Below are 9,508 nucleotides of genomic sequence, written 5' to 3' on the forward strand. Positions count from 1 at the left end.
GTGCAAAAACGTAAAATTTTTAGTGACGAAAAATACAAAATTCTCCAATTTTTTTTACGAAAAATGCAAAATCGTCATAAAAAATATATATATTATTTTCATGAGTTCTTTGATAAACAAACGTAAATTTTAATGTTTCCGACTTTTAATCATCCATTTCCGGGGTTCGGGTTGTCAAACATCAATTATTTTCATAATTTCAATTATTGTTGTTCGGGTTTATGATTTTGGAAAAAGAATTTTCAGTTTTTTTTATCAAAATTATGAGAACGGTAAAAAAAAAGTCCAAAGTAATAAGTAATTTGGGGACGATATTTAACAACCCACTTTTTTTTAAGATCCATTTCTCTCTCTCTTTTTTAAATAAAAATAAATATAAAAGCATGTTAAAAATTACTAACTATTACAAGCAATTCAATTTCATAATGTTAATGGGGATTGGGCGTCGAGCTACATTCAAAAAAATTTCAAATTGAGTCATCTTTTTGATACCGGACTTTGGGCCTTTATATCGATGTCTCTAGAGTAAAAAAAAAAATGTTATACCCGGCCACCATTTCCCATCTCTAGCTCTGTGAAATGATGAAAATACCTTTCAAATATTGAGGATAGAAAATGGGCTATTTTTTTTGCTCTCCTGACACGCGGGCGTGTGACTATCATGAGGTGGCAATTTCTGACACGAAAACACGATTACAGAGCCAACCCGACTGACACAACACGGTTGACACGAAAACCATTTTTCTAGCATTTATAACATATAAAACCATATGAAACATAAATATGAGATAACACGATTTTGACACGAAACACGATAATTGCCAGGTCACGCCTCACCATGTGGTGAGACGTGATAGCCACATGCCTTACCATAGTTGTAACGACCCGGTCCGAAGAGGGTGGCGCGGTGGTAGAAGGCCTGAGCAAGGAGCGGCCCTAAGGGATGACGATAGGGGCAGAAATGAACTGAATCCCACATCGGAAATGGAGAGGGAGTGATTGGGGCTTATTAGTAAGATGTGAATCCAATACATGCAAATGCGTTTTAAAGCCGTGAGGCCCAATATGTTGGATTTGGGCCAAAGCGGACAATATCTACATGGTATTGGAACATGATGTTACAATTGGTATCAGAGCCGATTCTCCACGTACGATGTGTGGTTCGGAGACGAACCAGGCCGAAGCTGGTGGGCCTGTAACGACCCGGTCCGGAGACGGTGGCGCGGGGGTAGAAGGCCTGAGCAAGGAGCGACCCTAAGGGATGGCGATGGGGCAGGAATGAACTGAATCCCACATTGGAAATGGAGAGGTAGTGATTGAGGTTTATTAGTAAGATGTGAATCCAATACATGCAGACGCGTTTTAAAGCCGTGAGGCCCAATGTGTTCGATTTGGGCCAGAGCGGACAATATCTACATGGTATTGGAACAGGGTGTTACAATTTGATAAATTTTGCATAGTAGGAAAGACTGGAAAATTATAAGAAAAAGCTTATTTAGGATAGTATATTCAATGGTTGCGACTTAATTGAGAAAATTGAATTGTATGATCATGTGAAATATTGACACCGGGCATTTGTTACGATAGGGTGTCAGGTACCAGGTATTTGTTACGATAGGGTACCTAAATGTATATTATTGGGATACCGGGTATTTGTTACGATAAGGTACGCCCATGATATAGATGGTATGACCATGCAACCATTGAGTATTACTATACTAGGATAAGCAGAGCCCTTAAATTAAACGATTATTAATTTGCAATTCGTTGTACATGTTGCTTGATAACCTATAAATTAAATGTATGAAACTATTGTATGTGCATGTGGTTGAACTGTGTATTTAATTAACTATCTTATTGAGTCGGCAGCTCACTCCTTGCCACCACCACTTTTCAGGAATAAAAGATTAAGGACGCCGATTGGTCAGTATGTAAAGTCGTCGTCATTAGGCTTTTAATTTTTGCTACCTTGATTAATTACTGAGACCTTGTATGTCAATCTATATATTATTAGTTCAATCGGGATCGAGACTATGTCCCTTATGAGGTGTTCAGTTTGCAGATGCAAACTCATATGAATAGTGTTCCGAAATTGATAGTTTTAGTTAACTATTATTTTTCTTTAATTGAAATGTTACAATTGTTTTTTTTTCTTATTTATTTTATCTATTTAATTATCAAGTTTATGGTTAAGATGGCTAGGACTATTTTCAATTTCCTATTAATGTTCTACATGTATGTATTAAAAAAAAGATGATTTATATTCTTGACTTCAGTAAATAAAATTATGTTCTTTTCTGTTTTATATATATATATATTATATTATATAACTAAGTCTTTGATTATTATATCTACATATATATGTATATGATAACTATAATTACAATATATTTATTTCTGATACTTCGTAATCATGGTTTATTCATTTTAATTTATTTTAATTGAAATGGGCGTCACATTTAGTGGTATCAGAGCGGGTCGACGTTCTTAGGGGACGATTACGTGAAATTGTTTATTTACGTTATTAGGGACGATTATGTGAAATTATTTGTTGAACTGTGCATTAATGTTATATATGATACATCGTAGGAACATGTCATCCAGAGGTAGAACACATACTGACCGAGCGTCTAGTGAGGATTCTGTTGGGTCCCAACATGCATCATTTGCACCTCCAAATGCCAGTGATGGCTCTAGGTCTTCAAACGTACCGGGAGCTGGTATGCCACAAAACTTACATCAGTTTACTGAAATGATGACTGCAATGGCAGCTCAAGCTCAAGCTCAAGCTCAAGCTCAGGTTCAGGCTCAGGAATAGGCTCAGACGGGTCCTTTAATTGACCTTAACTACGAGAGATTAAGGAAGACGGGGGCATAAAACTTTGAGGGTACCACTGACCCTACCAAAGCCGATGAATGGTTGAAGGACACTGAACGAGTGCTAGCCAGATTGAAGTGCACCTTTGAGCAGTGATTGGACTACATTGTCTCTTTACTAAAGAAGCATGCTATTACTTGGTGGGAGTCTATCGAGAGAGCTGTTGTTGCTCCTAGGGTGCTGACATATGAAGATTTCAAGGAGGAGTTTGCTGATAAGTATATGCATCGAGTGTACCGAGATGAGAAGAAAGTGGAATTTTATAATCTGAAGAAGAGTAATATGACAGTAGCTGAATATGAGCTTCGATTTCCTGAAATTTTCAAGTATGCTTCAGATGCAGTGGCAACTGAGGAGGATAAGTGTTACCGTTTTGAGCAGGGTCTTAGATTGGAGATTCAGAAGTTTCTAGCAGTGAAGATTACTGATTTTAAGATCTTACTAGAATCAGCCACCAGAGTGGAGAGCACTCATCGGGAGGAGAGGCGTGTAGAGGGTGCTAAGAGAAGATATACAGAGTCTCGGGGAGAACAAAATACTTCTTTTAAAAGAGGGGGGGGGGGGGGTCTTATGAGCACTCGACCGGTAGATCAGGGTTTCAACATGGAGCTTCTAGCTTTAGAAGTGGAGGCAGGTCTAGATTTGGGAGATCTTTTGGGTATGGTCGAGGTACCAGTGAGCATAGTTCTTATAGTGCTCCATCTGGGGGTACTAGTCGAGCATTCAGTGCTGGACCTGGAGGTTCTTTTGAGAAGAGGTCTGCACCACCACCAAATTGTGTCACTTGTGGAAGGAATCATTTTAGACCATGTTGGAGAGTTGGGAGGATCGTTTGTTATGGTTATGGTGAGCTTGGTCACATCCAGCGTGACTGTACGACAGCTAGAGGTACTAGTGGTAGCACTCTTTCTGTTACGGTGGGACAAAGCAGTATGGGCGATAGTGGTACTTGTGCTGGAAGAGGTCATGGTAGAGGCCGAGGAGGCCAAGGTGGAGGTCTTAGTGTGAGCGGAGTTCAAGCAACTCAGGCACAATATCAAACACAAGTGTATGCAATGACCGGAGATGAGGCACTTGTTTCTCTTGAAGTCATCACCGGTACTATTTCTATTTTTGATATTCCAGCTTTTGTTTTGATAGATCCAAGATCCACACATTCATACATGACATTTGCTTTAGCTTTGAAAATACCTGGTAATATAGAATCACTTGGTTATGAATTGCGTGTTTGTATGCCTATGGGTAGTAGTGTAGTGGTGAATAATGTTGGGAGAGCTTGTCCAATTAAAATAGGAGCAATGGAGTTTCATGCAGATTTAATCCTAATGGATAAGGAATTTGATATCATCCTAGGGATGGATTGGTTGTCTCAACACAAGGCAGTTGTAGACTGTTGTGCAAAGGAAGTAGTGATAAAGTCTACTAAAGGGGAGAAGGTAGTATTTGTAGGGAAACAAGCAGTTGTTCCATCGTGCTTAGTATCAGCTATCCAAGCTTTTCATTAGATTAGGGAAGGTTGTGATGCATTTCTAGCTCATATCCAGAATTGGATGATATACCAGTGTTGAGGGAGTTTCCTGAAGTGTTTCTTGATGAGTTACCTGGTTTGGCTCCACATAGAGAAGTAGACTTTACCATTGATACCCTACCAGGGGTGGCTCCTATATCTATTGCACCATATAGAATGGCACCTATTGAGCTGGAGGAGTTGAAGAAACAATTAGAAGAATTGTTAGATAAAGGCTTTGTTAGACCAAGCACTTCACCTTGGGGTGCACCCATCTTATTCGTGAAGAAGAAGGATGGGAGTATGCGACTTTGTATCGATTATCGACAACTAAATAGGGTGACTGTGAAGAATAAGTACCCTTTACCGAGGATTGATGATTTGTTGGATCAGTTGAAGGGAGCAAAGGTATTTTCAAAGATTGATTTGAGATCTGGATATTGGCAATTGAGGGTAGCAGATAAAGATGTGTCTAAGACGGCTTTTCATACGCGTTATGGACACTATGAGTTTCTAGTGATGCCATTTGGATTGACAAATGCACCAGCTGCATTCATGGCTCTAATGAACCGCACATTTCAGCAGTACCTAGACCAGTTTGTGATCGTCTTTATCGATGATATTTTGGTGTACTAAAAAACGAAAGAAGAGGATGAGTTGCATATAGGAATAGTGTTGCGAATTTTAAAGGAGAATGAATTATATGCAAAATTGAGTAAGTGTGAATTTTGGATGGAACATGTGGTCTTTTTGGGTCATGTGGTGTCTAAGGATGGAGTTATGCCTGATCCGACTAAAGTGAAGGCTATTATGGAGTGGAATCCACCAAAAAGCATGAATGAAGTAAGGAGTTTTCTAGGTTTAGCAGGTTACTATAGAAGGTTTGTGGAAGGATTTTCAATTATTGCTGGGCCATTGACGAAGTTGCTAAGGAAAGGTGTAGTCTATCAATGGACTGAACAGTGTCAGAAGAGTTTTGATGAATTGAAGAAAAGATTGACATCATCACCAATGTTAGTACTACCATCCGGTAGAGGTGGATTTGTGGTGTATACTGATGCTTCAAAGCATGGATTGGGATGTGTGATGATGCAAAATGGGAAGGTGATTACTTACTCGTCAGTTGAGAACACATGAGGTGAATTATCCCACACATGATTTGGAGTTAGCAGCAATTGTTCATGCCTTGAAGATTTGGAGACATTACTTGTATGGAAAAACATTTCAGATTCTCACTGATCATAAGAGTCTGAAATATATCCTTACATAAAAAGAGTTGAATTTGAGGCAGAGGTGATGGATCGAGTTATTGAAGGACTATGATTGCACCATTGATTATCACCCGGGCAAAGCAAATGTTGTAGCAGATGCATTGAGTAGGAAGACTTCAGAAGTGTTAGCGAGCATGAGGGGTCATAATATAACATCATTAGTGGATTTAAGGGCTATGAACGTGAGATTAGGTGTGGATGAGGTGACTGGGTTGATGGCTACACTTCAGGTAAGGCCAATGTTGGAAGATAGGGTCATGGAATTGCAAGCTCAAGATCTTTATCTTCAGAAAATGAAGGAGAAGATTCGACAGGGGAAGAAGCCTAACTTTTCCATTCGAGGTGATAGGATGATTATGATGGGGAGTCGAGTATGTGTACCAGAATTGGGGGAGGTGAAGATTGAGGTTATGAAGGAGGCACATAATGCACCATATGCAATGCATACATGTAGTACAAAAATGTATCGAAACTTGAGACCACATTACTGGTGGCGGGCTATGAAGAAAGACATTGCTGAATTTGTGGCTAAATGTCTTACATGCCAGCAAGTTAAAGCAAAACATCAAGCACCAGTTGGGAAATTACGACCTTTAGCTATTCCATCGTGGAAATGGGAAAGGATCACCATGGACTTTGTTATTGGACTGCCTAGGGCACTGCGTAAATATGATGCCATTTGGGTGATTTTAGACCGGCTAACTAAATCCACTCATTTCTTGCCAATGCGACAAACTGATCCTTTTGACAAGTTAGCAAGGTTATATCGGGATGAGATTGTGAGATTGCATGGTGTTCCAGTCTCTATTATATCAGATAGGGATCCCCGTTTCACTTCTCGATTTTGGGGTAGTTTGCAAAAAGCTTTAGGAACAAAGCTGAATTTTAGCACAGCTTTTCATCCTCAAACAGATGGACAATCAGAACGTACTATTCAGGCCTTAGAAGATATGATGAGGGCTTTTGTACTGAATTTTCAGGGAGATTGGGATAAGCATTTGCCTTTGATTGAGTTTGCTTATAATAACAGTTTCCATTCTAGCATCGGAATGGCACCATATGAGGCTTTGTATGGTCGGAAGTGCAGGAATCCTGTTTGTTGGGATGTGGAAGGCATGAGGCAGTTGGAAGGACCTGAATTGGTACAAGAGACATTTGAGAAGATCGAGATAGTAAAGAAGTGTATACAAGCGGCACAAGATAGGCAGAAAAGTTATGTTGATAAGCATCGTCGGGAGATGGAGTATGAAGTAGGAGATCGTGTGTTCTTAAGGATTTCGCTTTGGAGAGGAATTGTTCGTTTTGGGAAAAGAGGAAAGCTAAGTCCTAGATACATCGGACCATATGAGATCACAGAAAGGATAGGACCGTTGGCATATGTTAAGCCCAAAATATACCTAAAATATCATCAATAATTACATCAATATTGCTACGAATTTATGCTATTTATAACTGTTTAGGAAGCTTTTACTCTCGAATATGTTTCTTTCTTGTAAGGTACATAAATATTTGGTAAAATCCAAATAGGAACGAAAAGAGCTCGAAAACAGAAGAAAAACCCTACAAAAGGAGTCGAAGACGACAGAAATTAATAACGCCAAATCGAGGACGCGAACGAAAGCAGAAGAACCAAAAAATGTTCCGTGCCGCGACCGCGGCCCCCAAATTCACGGCCGCGACACGCGTTCCCCAGCTTTTCCTTCCTTCGTTTGAAGACCAATTGATGCTCCCCCATTCTCGGTACGAGCAGGAGTTTTTAGAGGCATAGTTACACACTTTCGTTTTCGACGAAACGCGATCGTTCGGGTGGATAAAGACGTCCTTTCGCAACGGACACAATCTTTCGCAACGCACACGACACTTCAATCAAGACTCTTCAACATCTATAAATAACGAGTTGATGGAGAGTTGAAGATATGTAGAAAAAAGAGATTAGTATAGAATTTATGCAGAAATTCCGAATCAAGTGATTCAGAAGTTAGATTTCGATTCTGTTCAAAAACAATATGCTGTACACACATTGTTTATTCAATAATAACAAGTTTAGTAGCGTTTAGACATTGTTCCAGTTTAGTTTTCATTTTGGTAGTAGACCGACCCAGTCTCTATTACAAAGATTCAACGAGAAGATTGAGTAGAGGATCCGCCCCTGAGCCTGACAAACTCTAACGAAACCCAAGGAAAGGATTGACAACCAGTTCACTTGCAAGTCGTCGAATGTTTCCATGCTCCATGTTCTCTGTAAACTTGTATCAATTTATATTTCATCTAATAAAGTCTGTTCTATTCGATAGATTTTTATACAGCACTTATGGTAACCAATCCACTAAAGTGACGGCTGGTGTTTTCATTAAAACGTATTTAATTCAAAATCTTTACAAGGAAACTTTGTTGAACACTTAGGCAAATTATTATCTCGAAAGAGTTTTAATTTGATTAAGGGCAACTATCCCGAAAGGGTTTTGTCATGTTCAAAGCCAATTAATTAGAGGTTCCGTCATTTATTTCATCTTTATAATTCGTACAAAGTTTAAAGTTGTTTTCTTTGCTTAATGCAAACAAATACATCTGTTTACTTTTCTAAAAAGTACTAAAAGTTCCTATCTTGCAAATTCATTCTTAAATCAGAATATTTTCTAACATTTTCATAATCTAATCTAATTCTCATTCTAGCAATTTCAAAACCAAAACCGATTAAACGATTTTCCCATATTATAAACCTTAAAGTAAATTTAACCGATTGTAAATAAGTTTTGTTAAAAAACGTTCCCTATGGGATCGATATCTTTTATTACTACAAGCGTATACCGTGCACTTGCGGAAATCACTCAACAAGTTTTTGGCGCCGTTGCCGGGGAACGCTAAAATTTTTGACAAAATTTTAAATTTTTCGTGTTTTATTACGAATCTAGGTTTATTCATACTTATTCAAACTTTTATATTTTATTTATTTTCAATTACTAACATATTTATTTTTCAAATTCTGTTTTGTAGGTAGTTTCTGTTCGTGCGAAATTTCAAGTTCATGCGCAGTTATTGAAGTTCAGGCACGTCACCAGATCCTATTGACCCAAAAATTGAAAGAACTCTTAAAAAGAACAAGAAAGAAAAGAAAAAGAAAAACAAAACCCCAATAAAAACTAGAATTACCGAGCCAGAAGTTATGGCCACACTTATGGATTACGCTAGGCCAGGAGTGGCCGGTGTAACAAACAGTATAGTTAGACCCCAAATTAATGCAAACCAATTTGAAATTAAGCATACGTTGCTTAATATGTTGCAAAATAACGTAACATTTTACGGGTTACCTAACGAAAATCCTAATACCCATTTGACAAATTTCTTAGAAATTTGTGACACTTTTAAAATACCGAATGTGACTGCAGAAGCAATCAATCTTCGCCTTTTTCCTTTTACTTTGAAGGATCGAGCCAAAGAATGGTTAACTTCTATGCCAGCCGCAACATTTGAGACTTGGGAGCAATTAGCCCAAGCATTTTTATCAAAATTTTTTCCTTTAGCAAAAACCGCAAGAGTCATTAAAGAGTTAACATCTTTTTCTCAAAATGATAATGAAACTCTTTATGAGGCTTGGGAACGTTTTAAAGAACTTCAACGTTTATGCCCACACCACCAATTGCCCGCTGAACTTTTAATGCAAACATTTTATGATGGACTAAATCCTACAACTAGAGGTTCATTGGACGCTATGTCTGGAGGGTTATTCATGAAGAAAACATCTGCCCAAGCAAGAGAACTTTTGGAGGAAATGGCAATCAACAGCTGTATGTGGCCCGCGGAACGTGGACACGTACCATTAGCGAAACCATCATCCTCAACAACCTCATCAGT

General features: G+C 38.6%; 1 non-coding gene across 1 annotated transcript; it reads right to left on the minus strand.

Moving 5' to 3' along the window:
- Nucleotides 1–9,188: 9,188 nt before the first annotated feature.
- LOC136205013 (small nucleolar RNA R71) lies at nt 9,189–9,295 on the minus strand. The gene has a single exon (XR_010675821.1). It is a non-coding gene; the product is annotated as a small nucleolar RNA R71 (small nucleolar RNA).
- Between the last annotated feature and the right edge of the window lie 213 nt (nt 9,296–9,508).

This window comes from Euphorbia lathyris, chromosome 8 (assembly GCF_963576675.1).
Source record: "Euphorbia lathyris chromosome 8, ddEupLath1.1, whole genome shotgun sequence".
Classification (NCBI taxonomy): Eukaryota; Viridiplantae; Streptophyta; class Magnoliopsida; order Malpighiales; family Euphorbiaceae; genus Euphorbia; species Euphorbia lathyris.